The following is a 21,494-nucleotide window of genomic DNA, read 5'->3' on the forward strand; positions in this document are numbered from 1 at the left end:
TAAGACCCACGTTTTTTTCAGTGTTTTCATAAACTCTGCCAAGCTGTACAAAAGGCAATGGGAGAGGAGGGGGTGTTCATTTTTTTTTCCTTTACTCCTTGGTATACCCACTCTTTTTCTCAATTGCTAAACAAGGAAAGCAAGCAGAGACGATGCTTACATTTTTACTTTTCTGTTAGAAAATGTCTGTCTCTAAAATCTCTCACAACAGACTCCTCTGGTTTGTAATGATGCTTTTTTTTCTTTTCTCCCTGCCCTGATCCCTCCACTCAAATGAAGTCTGAGCTTTATAATATCAAATGCCTGCTTGCTAATCAGGACTTAGAGCAATGTGATTCAGTTTCCATGTTTTAGAGGAATATTTATTTGGTCATTCCTTAATAGAAATTCTAATTTCGTAACTGCTTTTTATGTAATGATGACCAGTAAAAATAACTTGATTTAAGAAGCCATTCCTCTTTTGTTTCCTGTTTATGCCTACAGCGTCTTTCAGGAGAGGTGCTGGCACAAGAGTTGCTGTTTCTGCAGCTGAGGCAGGTTTTCATGATCAGTAGTGCAGGGCTCCAAGTCATCTGTGTATAGCTGTGAAGTTACTCATCCAGCAGTAATTTCACAGATACCTCTCTGGTGAAAAGTTCAGCCACGTACTTGGGGGAGAATGGCACTCAGAAGCAGTTCAAATTTAGTCTGGCTTCACTGGTGTGGCTTCACCTGGGCACTGAAAGTGATGTTCTTCTCCATTTGCTGCACAGTTACCCCTCCCAACCCTGAGCACCAGCAGAATCCTTGCCTCCTCCCTCTTCTAGGAGTTCACAAACTAAATGTTTTAACATCATTGTTAGTCTGTGCTCCATGAGTTATTCTTTCAAAGATTTTGCCTTAAGGGAAAATGAAGCTTAGCTGTCATTTGAAATTTACTCAGGGTCGGCAAAATGATGGCATTTGTCACTTTTGCTCTCCATCTTCTTCAAACGGGCCCCAGTGTGTGTCAAGCTGGATATTGTGTTGGCTTCCTTTTTCTCCCTCTTTGTTCTCCTAGAGAATGCCAAGTAATTAATACAGTCTAAAAATGAAGTGTGGCACAACCCCTTTTTTCCCTTTTCAAACAAGGAGGCTGTCATGAACCTATGTGCATCCAATTCCAAAACCAGTTTGTTAAAACAAAATGACTTAGAGATACTGGGTTGGCCAATTTTTTAGGGTTGGATCTAAAATAATTGGCACACTTGCTGTGTGCTGCTGTGTGTTTCTTGTTGTTGACCTTGTCTCCCTGAAGTCTGAATAGCCATCATGTCAGTGACAGTGATGTGTCTGAGCAGTCTGAAGGAGTCCTGCAATTATTTTAATATTTTGCATAATACTAGTGGAATTCAATAGTTAGTTGTGAAGGTTCAGATCTAATTACCTCCTTCCCTAAACCAGGAAAAAATGGTGGAAGTTGGTGATGAATGTTAGTAGAGAGAGAAGAAAGTGTCACATTAATTTGTGGTGTTCCAGTCACTTATTATTTTTCTCCTTTTCTTCTCTTTATTTTACAGGGCATGTTTTCAAGCCATTTGTGAGGAAATGTGGTGAATGTAAACTTGCTCTCTTCAGGGGGGAAATTGTGGTAAGTGGTGCTGTCTTGATCAATTTTGGTTTTCAACAAGAATTTCAGAAAGGTTGTTTTAGCTTTCTTCAGTTTTAATTTATTTTTTATTATTTTTTTTAGCTCTGGAAAATGAACAGGTATAGTTGATTATATGTGTTCTTTCTCTGGTACAGAGACTCTCAGTATGAGAAGCATTGACAGAGAACAGCACGCTGGGCCTCAGGGCAAGGAATGTGTTTTCATTTGCTCCAGTGGCATCTGCTTATTGTGTTTGTAGCTGTTCCATTCTGCTGAAGAGTGGTTGAGCTAAAACCTGGAGTAGAAGAAATAAAAAGGCCTAATTAAAAAACAAGGGGTACAAAAAAGCATGCTAGCTGTATGAAAGACCAGGAGAAAGGTAATGCAGAGGGAGTATGTATTTCCCAAAGTGATGGGGGTGTCCAGTCCCTCTACAATCTTTCCATCTGTTCCCAGAATGTCTGACTGACACCCTTGCCATGTGGAACTGGGATGGTTTGCTTATGTCTGAGAGATAAGGAGATAGTTAATGTGTGCTGTACCAGTTTTCCTATTCCTCCTTTCCATACCAGATGACAAGCTTTGCTGCTTGTCTGACTGTATTGTATGCAACACTTCCAGAGGCATCAGCCTCCGACAGACTTCTCTCAGTGCTCTGGAAATATTACACATCATGTGTCTGTGCTGCTGAGCTGCACCACTCTGAAGTAGGAGGAGAGAGAGAAGAGCAGGAGGTAATTAGTGGCATGTCCCAACTAGAGGGAAGTGATTCAGAGAAAGCCCTTCAAACCTGCAAAAAATAAAGGCTGCAGATCTGGAGCAGTTAGTGGGCTCATCTTGCTTTCCCCCCTAGGAGACCATCAATATACACAGTTCTGGATAGTACCAATCAATCACCCTTGGGAAAAGAAACATGTCAGCAGAAGACTGTGTCCCTGCTTTCCCTTGGCCAAGCAGGGTGTTGGGCTGGTGCTTTTTCTCCAGGCAGAATGTACAGATTGCAGACGAAAACTGGCTTATTCTCCACTGGCAGAAGACTTAAGAGTCAGATAGCCTGCGGGGTAGAAAACTGAAAATTAAAGACTGGCTCTGTGAGAACACTCATCCTTTTCTACCATTTAAAAACCCCTAGATGTTGTTACATCATATAGAAAGATCTGGATTAGCTAGCAGATGTTTAAATGTAGATCACTTACCCTTCTGCAGAACATTTACTCTAAGAGACAGAAACAGAGGATAGAGAAGCCCAGAAATTCACTAAGAAGCTGGCCAAACACATGAAAAGTCCTGCCCAAATTTACCTGGGTAAACCCTACTGCAGCTCATTCTTTTAAATTATTTTCTATCCTCTAATCAGCTTTTCTGACAATTGTGCATGTTAAAAGTTTGCATCTATATCCCTATAAGAAATACAAACAACAATTTTTTAACTAGAATTTGGTTGTAGGGTCACAGATGAGCCACGGATCAGAGCATTAGTTCATGAGACTTCCACAAAACTTTGTGACTTTACTACAAAAGAGGGTAGGATCTATATCTAGTTTTCTTTTTGATGGTGGTACTGATACTTGATCCTAAAAGTTGTCCAGTGTTCTTCCTTACAAATTGGCTGAAATTTGTGTGAGGTATGACAAAGTTCACAGGTGAAAGAGGAGAACTATTTGGAAATAGTGATGCTTTGGAACACCAAGGGAAAAAAAAGTTTATCAGCAGACCTGGTATTTGGATGGTTCTGTTCTAATTTCCATTCAAAGATGCTTATTTTAAGGTCAGCCTGGTCTCCATGGCTGGCCTTAATAAGAGAGCACAGTTCAGAAGTAGCAAGGGGAAAGTGACAGAAGCGTGCTTCTTAAAATCATGGAATAATCCTGGTTGGAAAAAACTGCCACGAATCTGCCAAGAAGCTTGTACAAACTGTTGTCTTGTCCAAACTCCTACTTGAAACAGCTCCTATTAGGTCAGGTTGCTCAGGGCCTTGATTTTCAAAATTCAGCTGGCTGGAAACTTTACAGCCCTTCTAAGCATCTGTTATGTCTGACCATCCTCAGAGTGAAAAAGGTGCTTTCTTCTTGCTTCTTGCTGTTGTTTGCTGTCTGTCAGTGCAAACTCTGCATCTTCTCTGCCTGTGAGAGGGAGCTCTTGAAGGAGATCTCAAAATCAGGAAAGTTGCTTCACATGGCTCCATGGAAATTGCTGTCATGCAGATGCAGTAAACTTGCTAGTAGGGACAAAAACCAAATGACAATCTGCTTCACAGAGGTTCTACTTGGGCAATGTTTCTCAACCTATAGTTGATGTTCAGACTCAAAGAGCATGGCTGTTTGACTTGGTTGAATTTTGAAATGTGGAAAAGGATTAGCTGACAAACTGAAAACTGTCAGCTTTCCTCACTTGCTTATAGTGATGTAAATCAATGAAAAGAAGCACTTCTCACTGCTGGATTGTAAACATCCAGGAATTTTTTCAAGCCAGTCTGGAGCTGGGTTTGTGCTCCAGGATTTTGCTCTAAAATTTGTTTTCCTGCAGCCATTAAGATACATAAACTGAGTTCAAATTTTCTTTGTTTTCAAAGCTGTTCTTTTCATGCTTCCCACTTCAAACTGTTTGCAACATCTTATTTTGAGGTAGAATAATCAGGGACCTTGATTTTCTCATATGTGAGGATCTCTGAAATATCTCTGACCCTACTGTATGTTTGCCTATGGCATTACAAATTCCCAGGGAGTTTAAAAATAATTGCAGAAAATGTAATGACAAGGAAACAGTTTTGCCCAGCCTCTGTCCCTAACCTACTGAATGCAAGAAGTACTGGACATCAAGAGGACATTTTGAATTTATCTTGACATAGCTCAGAGGCTCAGCAGTTATTTGTTCATCTTGTATCAAAGTCCTAGAAAAGGTCATGCAGCCTCTAGATCAAAAACTCATAATGGATTTAAGAGCTGATTAGAGATGTATACTTGAATGCTGGGAGGGGAATCTTGGCTGAATTTAAAACTCCCTCAGCTAAGCTGATGACAGTGTGAGAAGACCCTTCATTTGATGGGATTTCTGTGAAGCAGCCTTGTGGATGCCAGAGCAGATATTCATGTGGCACTGTAGGTTGACCATGGCATGTCACGGACCAGCCACCCTTCCACATCACAAGGAGTCACAAGAAGCCTGACTGATGTAGGACAGAAAACCTTGGGGTGATCTCTGTTGTATTTTTTCCCACAGTCACACTGCTCTTTGCCAGTCCACACTACCCCTGAAACTCTTGTCTTTCATAACATTTTTTGTATTTCTAAGCATGACTTACACTGTACAGTTTGGGGTTCTGTCCCTGTCCCTGGTTACAGCCATCAAGATCAGGGGAGGATAAAGCTGTGAAGTGAATTGAGGGAGTGCTGTACCATAAACCTGACCTGCATCTCTCTACACCAGGTGTGCAAGTGAGCATTCATTCATTTCCTATAGATTTCCTCTTCCCAGAAAAGCTGTGAATGCTTCAAACACAGGCTTTGATGTTGAATGTGTATCTCAGGACCTGGGAGTCCATGGCTCTTTTCCCTCTGAATTTAGACAGGGATACCTTCCCAAATTGAGGGCTTTTTGATGTTTCAGCTGAAATCTGAAGATTTGCTTCTATTTGCACTCTTCTCCATACACTAGAAGCAACTGCACATCTTAAACAATGGATTCAGTTATTATATCAGTAGCTCAGATACATCAAGGAAAATTTGGATCTCTGCTAATACATTCATCTGCTATTTTGAGTTTTCTTTGCCCCTATTAGAAGAGTCAGGTTTTTCTTCTCTCTTTACTAAAAAAAAAAAAAAAATAGCATGTAATGGCTGCTTTGATTTTAAGAAATTATATAAAACCAGCATCTTTATACATAGTAAATTTGTTTGCCTTTAGAAAGACTGTGATGCCCTATGCATTCCTGGATGTCCAATTCATATGGTACAATTATTTATATCTCTGATGTCTATCAAAAATGCTCTTGAACTTCTCTTGGTAATTCTTCACACCTAACAGGTTTCTGACAGAAAGGGTTATAGAGCAACTATGTATTATCTGTGCTCTCACTACAAAAATAAGCTGCTGGGGCTTTATTACCTGTATTCTAGCATACCCACAAGAGGATTTGCTTGAGTCATTAGCTGTTCTCTGTAATTAGGGATGACCTGGTGCATTTTGGTCCAGCTTTTAGTTTTCTGAAGTCATTCATTTGGGCACTGGTGTGCCTCAGTAGTGTTCTTCTGTTGCTTATCTTCATTATCCCTTCCTATCGGCTGAAGATTATCTTTCTCCTTAGGAAGGAAAGTGTGGGAAATGCTTGACCATTTTGATGTATTTGAGGCTTACCAAGATTTGCTATGCCATGCTTGTAGTTCCTTCAATTTTAGTCTGTTTCTCTTCTTCCAGTCAAATCCATTCAGAAGATGTGAATCTGGTGCTGCTGGGTGTAGTAAAAGTTAAATCTGGTCCATAAGATTTCTGAGGAATGTGGTTTGCCCCCTGCCCAGAACTTCATGTGTCCAGTCCCAACCAGATTGGATTTAGTCTGCTCTCTGTGAAGCATTGTTATACTTGTGTTCACTTTATTAAATCAGATAACCCTACACAGCGAGGTTACGTTCCAGTCTCCTGCAGAAGAGATGTTTGTGTCTCAGACTCTGTAATTTTCCTACATTTCACTGGTAATTCATTTAATATAGCTTTTTGTTCCATCTTCCCCCCCCACCCCCCCCCACAAAGTTTGAGGTGATCCAATTGTTGGAATTACTCAGCAAAAGAGAGTTGATCTGTGGGCCTTCTATGTGGATGTCTGTCCTGCTGTAGCCACTGGAGAAGAAATAGGGAAGGATGGAACAGAGCACTTAACATAAGAGAGTTATGAGAGAGCTGTATTTCCCAGCTCTCTTGGCTGGCTCAATGGCAAAGATGTTTGCAGTGGGTCATGATGTTACAGCAGCTTGAGTATCCATGATAGGGTTTAGCAAGTGCTAAATTGGTTGTGATTTTTTTTTTAATCTAGATAATAAGCCTTCCAGTTGCTCTGTTAAAAGAAAAACATTACATTTTGAAAATTCAGATGTTGCATTAGGGGGTGTTACATCAGTGTTGCTCTCTTCTGTATGTGCCTTGGTGCAGTTGATACAAAAGCTCTTGTTCCATTACTCGAGCATGTTTCACACCTTATGTTCCCCTTCCTCCCATGCAGAGAACTGGATGCAAACACCTATACAGGGCCATGCCACCCTTCAGGAGCTCAGAATTAGCTATGGAGCAGCCTTGCAGCTCTGTCTCACGGCCAGCTCTGATCACTCACAGCAAAACTGCAGGCAGGTGCCACCCAACTGGTCGTGGGATCCTGGAGCATTGTAGGTGGGATCTCCAGGGAAATTAGTTGCTAGGAAGCATCACCTCCTTAGTGAGCTCATGCAAATTAAGGTTTATTTTTTTCAGAGGTTAGTAATTTAGTCATGTTTGGGAGTTTTTTGCAGAGATCAAAACACAAAGATTTTGCCTTGACACTTTGCAAGTTTATGGTCCAAATCACAAAACCTCTCGAGCTGTTCAAGGAGAGACCAGAAGCTTTTCACATGAATAAATCACTCCAGTTTCCCATGCCTTGCTTCAGAATTAGCTTGAAAAATTTTGGCTGACGTCATGCCAAAAATCCAAAACAGCAACAAAGCAAGGGGGAAAAAAAGCCTTCCAGCAGACACCCAGCACGGAAAATATTGCCAAACTTGGGTCTGTTTGTGCCAAGTTTATAATCAGGCAGCAACAGGGTCTTAGTAGGTAATGCTCTCAACCCACAGCTAATGAGCTCTGCAGTGTAGGGAGTGAGGAACACTGTAGAGAGAGCCTGCATAATGCTGTGTGCAAGACACAGATCATATCTGGGAATAAAAAGAAAGGAGAACATGATCTCTGGGCATCAGATAAGGCCATTTCTGTGGATATTACTCTTACTAAAGGAATAAGTGTTGTAATGACAAATAGAACTATAGGTAGATCTAAGGCATGTGGGCAGATGTAGATTTTCCTGACCTAAGTGTGCTGTATTTTGCAGTCCCAGCCACAGCACTGCTTTTCTTCTATATTTCTTTTATGAAATACAGGAGGAGGGAGATGGTTAAAGTAATTTTCTCAACATTATTTCTGCCTCATCAATACTTCATGGATTTAATAGATTTTACAATCATTTGGGAGACTATTTTATCAGCCAGGTTCAGTGGAGGTTGCTGAAACTAAGTGGAGGACAGAATGCATGTGTGTGTGATACAGGATGCTGTGGTATCAGGATTTAATTATTATGGGATTTGCTTTGGAGATTTCTCTGTGCTATTTGTGGAGCTTTATGTTGGGCACTAAATACATTGCATATAGGCAAGTGATCTCTTCAATAAGAGTTTGGCATGGATCTCCAGGTACAAGTGTGTTTCCACCTCATAGCATAAGCACACTGCTCTAGTTCTTCATCTCTCATTACATCTGCCTCTCATTTAAATGCTCATCTGACACAAATGTAATGAAACTGCATATAAAGGATCATGAAGAGGAGGAGAGATCTCATTGCAGATTACCAAAGCTGAATATTTTTGGACATTGAGTTACTTATATTATCATTCTGCTAAGCTCAAAGATAAAAGAAAGCCTTGGATGCAATCCAGAAAAATCAAGAACAGAAAGTAGTGTAAAGATGATGCATTAATGCGTGTCTTGAGAATGCCTGCAGTGCTGTATCACAATACCCATGCCAAAATAAAAATTAAGGTGGGTGGATCCTGAAGGCCAGTGCTCAGTGATGGGGGAGATTACTGCTTGAGGTGTCACACTCCATTAGCTGAGGTGGAAAGCTCTGTTAGGGAGTGTGCCACATCATTCTGCCCTGCTAGCAATGGGCAACAACATTCCTGTGCTCCAAGGGGTCCTCTGCAGCCTCCACTGGTCTGGAATAGTCAGCTTTTCCCAAGACATATTATCAGACAACTCACTGGTGGTGATTTTTAGAAAATATCCAGTGAGCTTAAATTCATGACAAGTTTGTGTTCGTGTTAGCTCTGACAAACTCAGAGGTTTTTACAACCTTCTCATAAATAGCATTTTGTCCTGGTGACCTTTATACCTGTTCAGCACCCACCTATAGGAGTCTACCTAATATAGCAAGTCCTATTGCTGCTATTGTTTTTAAGAAGAAAAAATAATAAAAGATTCAACTGTGTAAATGTCATTCCTGCCCAGCCTGCTTAGTATTACAAGACAGGGAGAAGTCTGCTTTGAGATTTTCCCTCTGGCAAAAGCTTGAAAAGCCTTGAATATTGTGTGCATCCTTGATCGTGTCCTGCAGTGGTAGTAGTGAAAAATACAAAATCTACTGTCTCATTCTGCTAGGGTTTTGAATGCTGTGCTGAGTGCTGAATACTAGTCTTCCTAATCCTACAAGAGGGTGTTGAATCCTGTAACAACCTTCCAGGAATGCTGTGACATAGCTGCCATGATGGGAATGTGGTAGGATGGCTTGCATGACTGGAGTGCTGCAATGGATGGCTACAAGCTCTTCAGAAGGGACAGGAAAGGAGAGGAGGCTTTGTGAATTAGGGAGCTTTCAGACTGTGTAGGGTTGAGGACAGTGACAGTAAGGGGTGGAACGCTTGTGGGACAGCTGAAGGAGCTGGGGTTGTTCAGCCTTGAGAACAGAAGGCTCAGAGAGAACCTTGTCACTCTCTGAAACCACCTGAAAGGAAGCTGTAGCCAGGTGGGGATCAGCCTCTTCTTCCAGGCAACCAGCCATGAGATGAGAGGACACAGCCTTAAGCTGCACCAAGGGAGCTTTAGGTTGGACATTAGGAAGAATTTCTTCACAGAAAGGGTGACTGAGCATTGGAATGGGCTGGAGTCACAGTCTCTGGTGGTGTTTAAGGACACACACGGCACACTTAGTGCCATGGTCTAGTTGACCATGATGGTTCTTGGTCATAGGTTGGACTCAACAATCTCAGAGGTCTTTTTCAACCTAATTGATTTCCAACCTGTGTGGTTCTGTGATTCTATGATTTCAGACAGCATTGATTTACTGACATAAGTTTTGTGCTGTTACTTAATTGAACTGCATTTCTTACCTTCTATTTTGTTTTATGCAAAATCATGATAACTAAAGGTAGTGACTTTGCAGGCAGAAGGATAAAAATAGCACAAGACATTTTAGATTCTTTGTGAAATTATTAGTTAAAAATAGACATAGGTGTTAAATAGGATCTGAAATGTTAACTGCTTTGATCCCTGGTTAACAGACTTTCCCATTCATGCAGTTAAGATGCTACATAGAAAGAAGACTCTATGTGAACAAAACTTCAATTGTAGGCTATGGAAACAGGGGTTTGGGTCTTCTGTCCTGTTTTGCTGCACATCAAAAGTTAAAGTTTCTCTTTTTCTTCAGTGGAAACTTACACCAAATTGAAGTACAGTATGCTTTAAGCTAGTGATTTCATCAGTCACCAGCATCTGTTACTGAGGGGTGCTGAGTCTGGTTAGCTGTAATTGGACAGAATCATCAGTCTGGGGAAGTCCTCATTTTCCATTATATTTGTTGCTTGTGTGTGACACTTAAGAGTTTTTGTCCATTTTTCCTCCTCTTCTAATTCCTCAATATTAGGGAATTAATGTCTCTCTGCATGCCATTTACTATCAAACATAATCCCCTTTTCCCCTATTTCCTTCCATTTACATCCTTTGATGAGAAATATTTAGGCCACTACATGTCTTTTTTCTTGTCAGACAGAGGCTGATGAAAGATCTGTTACAGGAAATTCTGCTCTATCTATAGAACAAGGCATCTCAAAATACATGCTTAGACATATAGAAAGCAGAGACTGACAGCTGATAGATGCTGTAGACTTCTCATTGTTTTCTACCATGGTCATCATGCCAAATGTGTCAGAACACAGGGAAACAAATTAGTATACAAGTGAAGGGGCATATTTTTTGGCAGGGAAGACAATGCAATATCCACTGTCCTATTTTGAAGATACCCATTATGACCATTTTGGTATCTGCTAAATGCCTTTGTAGAAGCCCAAGATCATTCCATTTGCTTTTTTAAATGTTTTTTCTCTTAAGTTTTGCCCTCTAACTGACTGTAATTACACAGGGAGGCTTAGTTTGGGTTTAACCACTGGCTTTCCTGTATGTCATTAGATAGTGTTGGGGGATTATCAGGCACAGTTGTAAACTACAGTATATGTCTTCATTTTCTTTTTTAGGTTAGACTGTTTATAAGCCAAGTGTTTCAGATCACAGAGAGAGAGCATTAATCAAAGCTGACAAAGCAGAAGGAAAGCCTGTGTTGAGCTACAAGGCAGTTTGCAATAGCCTTTTGCTCACCCCACGGAAATAAGAGCATGCTGAAGACACAAGCTGTATTGCTAGTGTAAAACAGAATTCTCACGTGTTGGTACTAACATACTCACCATTTCTGTGTTAGTGCAGCATGTGCCTTCCATGTGTGGTCACCCTGTACATGTGGTGTGCTCTTATGCAGATATCTAACATCTCTTGCAGCAGTGTGCAAGGGGACTATGTATTACATAGCGGGCAAAAAGCAGCCCAGCTTGAAAACACTTCAGACGGTGGATGGATGTTGGGAAGAGCTCTGAAGAAGGAGTTTGTTTCCAGGCAGAGGGAGGAAGCACTGGAGCTGCTTGCTGTGCACAGCCAGTGGTCTTTGGGAAGAGCTCACGTTCATATTGATTTTGTGAGTTTGCTTTACCATCCAGTTTAGGTCCCTTAACTTGCACCTGCTTTTATCTCTACTTTTCTGCATGTGTGACTTGGGTGAATGTATGTGAGACCTGAATTTTAAATTTTGTGGGAAACAGACCTGTTACTCTGGTGTTGCAAGACCCCTTTTATATCACTTCTAAGTTTGCAGAAATCAAAAGAAAATGATGGAGTTTGTTTTGAGGCATGTGTTTGAGACAGCACTGAAAATCATTTGTATTCTTCTAATTGCTGTATGAAGTATTTCCATTAGTATCAATAGCTTCTATTACTGTATTAAATATTTCCCTGGTTGTGATTCTGATTAAAGAAATAAAAAATTCCTAAGCTGTCACTTTTGACCACCTCTTCTTCTCTAAGAAAACTCTTGCTCAATACTATGAGAGTCCAGTACCATTCCAGGCCACCATCCTGCTTCAGTAGGAGCTGTAAGAGTGCTGCTGGGTGGAGAATTTTTGTGTCAAGTTACCAACACTGTTCTGCTTCCACTGTAACCAGCAATTCTCAGGGTTTTGTTTTTTGGCCCAGAATATTTCTCCCCTCTTTGAAGCTCCTCATGAATGTAGTCAATGGCTTGCTATGCTCTTTTGAATCTCTTATGTCTGGGATAAATTCCAGGAGCTTTATGGTATGGCTTTAGGCTCCACTGAGTTGGAGATGCTTTTACTTGTCACCCAGACAAGAACTGTCCTTAACTATTTAACACAAGAAAGTAAAAGAAAAACAAACAAACACTACAACAACAACAAAACAAAAACAAAAAAAAAAAAAAAAAAAAAAAAAGGTAAATGAACAATTAAAAATATAAAACCATTTACCTGTACCAGGATGGAGGAAGAAGACACCCTAGGGACAGCTGGCAATTAGTTGTATATTTTCTTCAGGTTTTTAACCAGCTGTCATAGAAATGTGGATTTTGATGTGCAGTTCTCTAATGATAGTGGACAGTGAGAGCAGCAAATTTTATATGCTCTGCAAGTCAGGGATGGTTGAAGTACCAGAAAACTGTGAAAGTCTGAGAGAAATGCCCTTGGAGCTTGCTTTGTCTGCTCACAACTTGCCCTTTCTTGTATTTAACCAGTTTGAGTCAAGGTTGTCTGCTCCAGGCTCCTCTGTGTCAGTGGAGTGGGGGAGTGTGAAGGGAGCTGATTTTTAAATATATTTTTCTTTTTTTTTTTTTTTTTTTTTTATTTTTAACCCAGAACACATGAGCAAAACAACAGGCTGTATGCCAGTTGAAATCATGGTGGCTGATGCAAAGTGTCAAAGTAGCTGTTGGTGCTGTCAGAAATCTGTTCTTGGTTAGTTTGGCAAGGCATAAACTAGTAAGGGACTCTCCAGAGGTACTTCTGTGATTATGTGGCAGGTAATGACACATTTACTGTGTTAACAAGCTTGACTGTACCTTGCTTGACATGTCCAACAACCTCCAATTAAACTTTAATTTACAGAAATAATTCCTTCTGACATCGTATGCTAGTACTCTGCAAGAGTCTGGAAACATCTAAGCCATCCTAATCCATTTATAAAATTTTATAGGTGTTGCTTATCTTATGATTTAACAAAATCTTGAGAAACAGGATTCTTCAATGGAGCCCAGTTAAATCTTTTGCAAGGACTGCTAAAGCTTGCAAATAGAAGAAACTGGCACTGCAGATAATTTAAATCTGTATTATCTCATTAGTGGGTAATTTCCAAACCCCACTTATTATGTAAATGTATTCAGTAACCAGAAGAAGGATTAAGTATGTGAGAAATCATACTTTTATGTGATGTAAGTCATCTCACCTGTGTTATGTTTGTTCTGGGTGAAAAACAGTGTCTGACTGTGACTGGGAGCCTCTCCAGGGATCTCATCCTCAAATCTGCAATGCTGTGATTTACAGGAACAGCCTTGTGATGCTTCTTGAACCTTTTGGAGCTTCCTGTTTCTTTCTTATTTTTTCCAGGACTAATGTAATTTTAGCTACTTCTTAGCAATTGGATTAGGCACAGGCAATTTCCTTGTAAGATTGCCTGAGCAGGTTCTTCCATAACCTGTAATAAACTTGTTGTGGCTCAGCAATGTTTGGCAGAACAATTAAACTGGACTTCAGTGCCACAAATAGGTATGTAGTTAAAAACCACAGCTCTCCTCAGGTGCTTGTTTGAGTTTCTATAAACATAGTCTCTGTCATGACCATATGTGCCTTCTATTTATGGCTTCTGCGGCAGTCTGTGCATCATTCACTCTGGAAAATCATGTTTTAAGTACACTGGAAGATAAAGCCCTTGCACCTCTTATCCCTCAAATGTGCCAACAGTAGATGGTTTCAATTTGTGCCATGTGTGTCTTTGGGGTTTGTTTTAGAATAACACTGTTTTAAAACAATACCCTTGAATGTTCAGGGACCTTAAGACAGAGGAAAGAGAGCAGTTCAAAATTTCATAAAAATCGAGACTCACCTTTGTGATCATCTTTCCACATAAACCTGAGAACTGTACAAACCTGACAATTTCTTTTCCATGCAAGGGCTGTATTGATTTTGTGCAGCATGACGTGTTCTGTTAGGTCTTTGTACAAAAGAAATTGTGCTAACCTCCTGCCCCTTCCCCTATCAACCTCATCACTTTCTGACTGCATGTGTCTGGTGCCCCTGCAGCTATCCCCATAAACACAAATGCCCCTTTAAACATCATTTCTCAAGCGTTTTCCTCTCCATTTCAGAGAGCACAGAGAAAGCAGAGTGTCCCTGTTCACACAGAGAAATACCATTACATTTCCAGCCAGTAGTCTGATTGCTAAAAAGAAAAAAAACTTCACCCATGGGTAATTAGTACTGTGTGTGTAGTTAATCGATTTAAAATTAAATGCCACTGGTGCTGCTGAAAGGTCATGCTAGGTTTTGGTATTGCTTTGAAAAAAAATCTGGTTTGGTGAAGATGTCTCTGAGAAGGAATATTGGTTCTTTGTGCACTGCTTGTGACAAAAGAGAAGCTGGGGGTGCAGTTTCCACAAAGAATGCTGTAAATTTTATTATCACCTAGATTGTGGTGTTTCTGTGTTGATTTTAAGAGAGAAGCCTTCAGTGTAAGGACGTGGCTGTATCTTCTTACAGCAAAAGGAGCTCGTGTGCTAGCAGTCTTGTGGGTGAGATAGGAACCTCATCTCCTGCTTCTGAGGCCATCATCCTCATCATTAGATGATTCTGCCTCCCAGGCAGACTGATTACTTCATATTTTCATTCATTAATGATTTATCAGACAGCTCCTCCCCTAAAGGCTCATCTCCTCTGTTATACTCACAGCCCACACGCAACCAGCAACACATAGCTGCCAGCTGGCACTCTGGCTTTGGGAGAGCAGGCTGCTGCTAGCCCTTCCTACATCTCCTGCTGCCTCTCCTCCCCTCCCTTCCCAGCTGCTCAGCTCACCTGCCTGCTCCTTGGTGATTGCACCAAAGCCATGAAATGCCCATGTGTCCTGTCCTCCTATGCCATCTCTCCGATCTGGTTGCTTAATGTGCTTTTCACAAATATTTTTTTCAATTATAAAAAAATAGAAAGAGAGATGAGGTGACCCCACCTGTAATGCAACCACACTTGTGTCTTTGTTACAGAAAGAGTGGCCTTCCATTTTGGTGAGAGGCTTTGCTCAGTGGTGACTTAGAATTTAGTAGAGAAGTGGGAGTGCTGGGGAGAGACTGAGCAGGCTGTGTCTGTGAGCAGGAAGGTGTGGGTTGGCAGCAGTTTCAGGTTTTGCTATCAGGTGCTTGGCACAACAGTTCTGTTGAAATCCCTCTCCAGTTGTCTGTGTGAGAGAGTGATTTTTATCACATTGCTAAAGATTAACTCTATTCTTGTTCTCTGTTCTGCTCCCAGGAATCAGGCATGCTCTGAGGTCTGGGAAAGAGAGTCCAAATGAACTCTCATGAAAGGGGGGAAAATCCAGAATTGTTTGCTACTGTCCAACTTGTCCTCTGCAGGCAAGTGGTTACTGAGAGCAGTGGGAACAAGGGCTGCAGGACAGGAAGAAAAAAATATAAGCTAGGAGGAAAGGAGTAAATGAAACTCCCTTGAGTAATTTATACATGAATGTATAACTTTGGAGTGCTTTATCTACTCTTGGCAAGTGGTGACTGATAACTAATTTTCTCTCTTACCTCTCCCACATCCTCCCAGCATCTTCAGAAAGGACATGTGACAGGAATAATAAATCTCATTATTTTGACAGGCTAAAATGGAAATTATGGATTAAAAATCCTATGGATGCCTCAGTAGAGAGAAACTGACTGTTCCTAGGATGCCTAAAGTATATTTTCATTTTCACTGGTTTTGAGATCTTTCTGAATTATTCAGGGCTCTCCACTTACCTCTTTGGCACAACACTTCAAAGTAAACCAGTGTTAAAGGCATCAGTGTCCAACTGAGCAGCTCTCTTGCTTGAGGGTAGCCTGAGACTGCTCAGGCTGTGGGGGAAGTCTGGATCTAAATCTAGATTGGATTATCTTTTACTCTAGGTCTCTGAGTTGGAACTTTGTGCTACTATTTTAAGCAGGGAGATGGAAGGTGAAGGGGAGTTCAGGCTGACACAGTGGTGCTGCAAGACTGATCAGTTTGGATGGCTTTGGCTTTGGAGCAGAGAGAAGTGTGTGAGAACAGCAGCTGGTTGTGTTCTTTGTGCAGCCAGGTGTCTGAAAAAACAGTGTCAGCTCTGAGGGTGTAGGAATTCTTGCAGCTCCATGTCAGAGGTGGCTTCAGGGCTCTCACAGAGAGGGTGGAAGACCATGGCAGGGCTCTACTCACACAGGCTGAGGGGAAAGTGCATTGTACATGACTCAGGTCAGAACAGGGGGAAAAACCAAGAACAATAGCAAGTAACTTATTTCAAGGGGTAGTCTGTGAGCAGAGCAGGGACTTGGGGCATGGCTCTTGCAAGCCTCTGGACCAAGGACACAGCCCATTGCTTGCTGTGAGATTGGTGCATCCCAGAACTGTGGGTGAGGATGGCAACCAAGATGGTTAAAGCACTTCATGTGTTAGCAGGTGTGTCAAAGCTTCTTCAGGTCTCTCAGTAAAACCTGTCAGACCTGGCACACAACTGTCACAGAGCTAAGGGCTTCTTGCCTGAGGAGATTTCCATCAGAAAGCTGAGTGTAAATTTACAGCACCTGACTACTTCATTGTCTGTTCTCTGGATGTAGGGTGCATTAGGTGCATAGGATGCATTAACTGTGCAAGAAGTTGCTGTAGTGCAAAGAGCATGCACAGAATTTCCACCTAGAGCTAACTGTCTGGGGTAAAGCACAATTTACCAAGCAGTAGTTTGGTTTTTCCTTGCATTCCCTCTCTTAGCTTTACCACTGGGATTGGAGCACAGGACATAAGAGGGACTGTGAACCACACGTGTTCCCTGTAAAGTGTGTACTACGCTTTGTTACCTTACTGAATTGTTGCCTTTGTCTCTGGCTTGTAAAAGGAGTGAGAGGAGGATTTTTCTAAGTGCAGCAAGTCTTCACATGACCTGGCAGAATCTCAAACTGCTGCAGTTAGAAAGGGTGTCTGGAAATCATCTACTCCAACCCTCTGCTCAAACTAGGGTGAACGTAAAGTTGGTGTCTCAGAGTCATATCCCAGTGGGGTTTGGATATCTGCAGCAATGGAGACTCCACAGCCTCTCTGGGCAACCTGTGCCTGTGTTCAGCACCCTCACAGTACAAGAGGGTTTTTTTCATGTTTAAACAGCATTTCCTGTACTTTAATTTGTGTCCATCAGCAGTTACTGGAAACCACTGCAAGGTCTTGCCTTGTCTCATTTACTGCCTTCCATGAGGTATTTATACACATTAAAAGAGCTTCCTCTTCTCCAGGCTGAAGAGTCCCAGCTCTCTCAGTCTTTCCTTATAGGATGGATGGTCTAAAATCTTAACTATCTTTGTGGCCCTTTTACTGGATCTGCTCAAATAAGTTCATATCTCTTCTGTACAAGGGAACCCAAATTTTCAAGGATCCCTAAATTAAATCCAGCACTCCAGTCATGTCTTACCAGTACTGAATACAGGGGAAGGATCATATTTCTCAACCTGCTGGAAGTGCTTTTGCTGCTGCAAGCCAGGAAGTTGATGGCCACCTTTGCCATGCCATAAGGGAGCATTGTTGGATTGTGTTCAGCTTCGTTTCCACTGGAACACTCAGATTTTCTCCTGCAGTGCTGCTTTCAGGCTGGTCAGCCCTGGATTGCCTGAACCCTGCTGATCCAGGTTGGCATTTTCAGCTTTTTCTCATGTTTAATGTGTCTGTGGCAGCTATTTCTTTGTGCAGACTATTTGGTCATTTTACATAATTACACTGTTGAACTAATTAAACTATCATCCTGAAATCGTGTCCTGTGGAAAGTAATTCACAAAACAAGGCTCAGTGAGGCTTGCACCAAAATGGAACATGCAACCCACCTAATGTATTGGGGTTTATTTCCTCCCTTTTTCTCACGCTTAAATGTAAAATAAGCATTATACTGAAGGAACCAGGCAAAGGCTAATTTGCCTCATTTGAATGTGAAAAGGAGCCCACATCCTTCCTGTGCCCTGCAAAGAATGCAGAAAGACTTTACAGAGAAAACAGATGTACTAATATGTATCACTCGTTGGGGGCAGGGGGAATCCAGCATGCTGCCATCACAGCAGTGCTGAACTTGCAAGAAAACAAAAGCACCAGCATACAAAATATAGTTCTGGGAAGCTGGCAAAGTTGGGGACCCTTTTCTTTTGCTTATATTTATGCTCCTGGCATCTGAAATACATATATATATATACAGAAGGAAACATGGAGCCTCATTTTTCATGCTTCATCTTCGGGGAAGATGATTTAGTGCCCAAATGCAAACAAAAAGCAGAGGCTCCAGCCCAGCCGTAGGGAAATCTGCATTGCCTCGCCAGGAGAATACACTACTGACATCATATACAAAACAAACATAACTTTGGGAAGTATCCCTTGATTTCATTTGTGTTTTAAATACCTCTCTAACATGTAAATATGAAAGAGTTTGTCCTCTTAGCTCACAAAAAATGCAAGATACAGTGGGGAGTTTTAATGGTCTGATGGTTTTCAGCATGAGAGATAGAGAACAAATGAACTCAGATGTTATTTTTACAGCTATTCAGAGTTCTGTCCTTTCCTGACCCATCTGTTTATCCCTTTCCAAGAACTTTGGCATTGAGAAGTCAGCACTGACTGGTCAGCTTGTGAATTTGCTGGTGTTCATAACTTACCAAATTCAACAACTTGCCTGATGCAGATTTGGCCCTGTAGCAGTATAGAGTCTCTTGCCGGCTTTTAGCTTGCAGACTGGAGGCAGTAGCATGTGGCAATTTATAATTTATTATATACATAATTTATAATTTTTTATATACATGTATTGTCAGTCCCAGTAATAAATAGGAGAATGCTTTAAAGTTTTCTCTTAAAAGGCTACCTCAGACTTCCTAAATTAAAAACTGGTTTTTCAAAAGCAGAGAAGTGAAATGTAGCAGTTACTCAGATTTCTTTGTTCAGCAGTGGTAGCTGAGTAACATCCATGGGTAGGTGCAGTGCTTAGTGAAGATGTTGTGTTCTTTTCCCTAAATGAAGCACAATGGACATTTTCTTACAGTCTGCAGTACTGAGGTTCACTTCAAATTGACGTTTCCTGTTCTTTCCGCTGTTTGCAACTTTGGAAAGCGTTCTTTATTCACAGGAGTTTTAAATCTGTAGCACTGACATACAAATATCTGGCTGTGCATAAGACAGGCTCAATAACCTTGAAAAGAGAAATTTAAGCCCACTTACCTAAATCACTTAGATGAACATGAATGGAGCACAACAGCTTGAGGTGTTTGAGTTGCAGTTTAAGTGCTGGCTTGTTTTGTGCAATCAGGGTAAATAAAATCTTGGCCTTGAACTGGTATCTGTGTATTGGAACAAACATCTCAATGCAGCACACTGCAGAAGGAAGGAAGCAGAAGAGAAATTAGATCACTTTCCTGCATTATTTCTTGTAAGTGTAGTCTTCTTACGTATGGAACACACATTTCCTGTTGTAAAAATATTGTAACAGCCTGCAGTACACAAACAACAAATAATCTGCTGTCGCTGAAAGCTGGAGTCAGAGGAGCAGGTTTAGAGGGAAGTATTGGAAGACTGCAGATGATTGGATCTCTCATGCTCTGAAAAGATAGCGAGTGTGAACTACATAACCACTGCTGTGGGTGTCCTAACAAGCACAGCTTTACAGTGTGGAAGAAATAAATAGACTGACTCTTCACACAAATGGCAGTGTAAAGGTATTTGGTTCTTGCTTTTTGTGCAAGCAAGAAACCTTGCTTGGTTTCTTGTGCCTTTGGTTCTTGCTTTTTGTTTTATGTCATCTGTGCATTTAGACAGAACCATGTGGGTATCTTAATCCCCTCTTCTTCATGTGCCTTTATCCTGGAGTGTACATGCTTCCTTTATCTCTGTCTGCAGTGGTATGGGTTTGTACCCATGTTCCACACGTTCTTTCACAGCACCATTAAGTCCCAGCTGCATGAACTGCACCAGCTGTGTTTTGTGATAGGAATCACAGAGGTGAGAATCCAGTTCAGTAACAGAATCACCAATCACAGAATTGTTTGCATTGGAAGAACATTTAAAGTTCTACTCCAACACTCTTGCCCTGGACAGGGATACCTGCCACTAGACCATGCTGCTCAAAGCCCCATCCAACCTGACATCAAACATTTCCAGCAACAGGACACCTTCTGACTTCTCCAAGCAGTCTGTTCCAGTGTCTCACCATCCTCATTGTAAAACATTTCCTCCCATATCCAGTTTAAATCTACCCTTTTTCAGTTGAAAACTGATTGTTTTTAAAAAGTCACTACAGGTCCTGGTAAAGAGTTTCTCTTCATGTTTCTTGTAAGCTTCCTTTAAGACTGTTCTTAGGTCTTCCTGGACTCTCCTCCATGCTGAACAACCCCAACTCTCTCAGCCTGTCTACATAGCAGAAGTGTTCCATCCCTCTAATCGTCTTTATGGCCCTCCTTTGGACCTGTTCCAACAAGTCCAAGGTCTGGTGCTGGGGATCCCAGAGCCGGATGCAGAACTTCTGGTGGGATCTTACAAAAACAGAGTAAAAGGACAGAATCACCTCCCTTGACCTGCTGGCCACACTGCTTTTGATGCAGCCCAGGATCTAGCTGGTTTTCTGGGCTGGAGTCCCATGTTGCAAATTTTTCCCAATATTTCCAAAATTGGAAAATTTTCCAAAAATATCCAATTTTTCATCCACCTGTACCCCCAAGTACTTCTCCACAGGGGTTCTTTCAGTTCCTTCATCCCCCAGTCTGTACAGATGCTGGTGATTGCCCTGACCCAGGTGCAGGACCTTGCACTTCGCCTAGTTGAATTTCACAAGGTTTGCACAGTCCCACCTGTCAAACCTGTCAAGGTGCCTCTGGATGACATCCCTTCCCTTCAGCGTGTCAGTGGCACCACTCAGCTCAGTGTCATCCCCAAGCTTGCTGAGGGTGCGCTCAATCTCACTGCCTATGCCATTATTAAAGATCTTGAACAAGGTAGGCTTAGATGAGATATGAAGAAGAAATTCTTTACTGTAAGGGTGGTGAGGCATTGGAACAGGTTGCCCAGAGAAGTTGTGGATGCCCCATCCCTGGAAGTGTTCAAGGCAAGGATGGGTGGGGTTTTGAGTAACCTGGTCTTGTGAAAGGTGTCCCTGCCCATGGCAAAAGGTTGGAACAAGATGGTCTTTAAGGTCCCTTCCAACCCAAACCACTCTATGATTTTATGACTAAATTGTATATAGTTCCTGATGATTGGTGGGCTTAAAATCCTTATTGCCTGAGCCTTGTGATGCTAATGCAGATGCCAGCGCAGAGTAAAAGATTCTGCGGCTTCTGATGCTCAGCCAAACTGTGGACCACAACTTGTGGCCACATTCTGGGGGCAGGTCACATAAAAGGCGGTAGACAAAGGACAAAAGTCTGCTTCTACTTTTTGTAGGGGTGGTTTAATGTTCTACATCAAGGAGCTTCAGTGGCTCTTGCACATGACGACTCCTCTCTCAGACCACACTTCCTACGAAAAGTTACCATTAA

At 41.6% G+C, this 21,494-nt stretch overlaps 1 protein-coding gene across 1 annotated transcript in view; it reads left to right on the plus strand.

Moving 5' to 3' along the window:
• The window catches only part of FYN (FYN proto-oncogene, Src family tyrosine kinase), a 138,118-nt gene that overhangs the window by 59,842 nt on the left and 56,782 nt on the right, over nucleotides 1-21,494 (plus strand). Inside the window, exon 2 of the mRNA XM_036379843.2 lies at nucleotides 1,539-1,609. The gene's annotated coding sequence lies outside the window, so the exon portion shown is untranslated. The remainder of the gene's footprint in view (nucleotides 1-1,538; nucleotides 1,610-21,494) is intronic.

This window comes from Molothrus ater, chromosome 3, assembly GCF_012460135.2.
Source record: "Molothrus ater isolate BHLD 08-10-18 breed brown headed cowbird chromosome 3, BPBGC_Mater_1.1, whole genome shotgun sequence".
Classification (NCBI taxonomy): Eukaryota; Metazoa; Chordata; class Aves; order Passeriformes; family Icteridae; genus Molothrus; species Molothrus ater.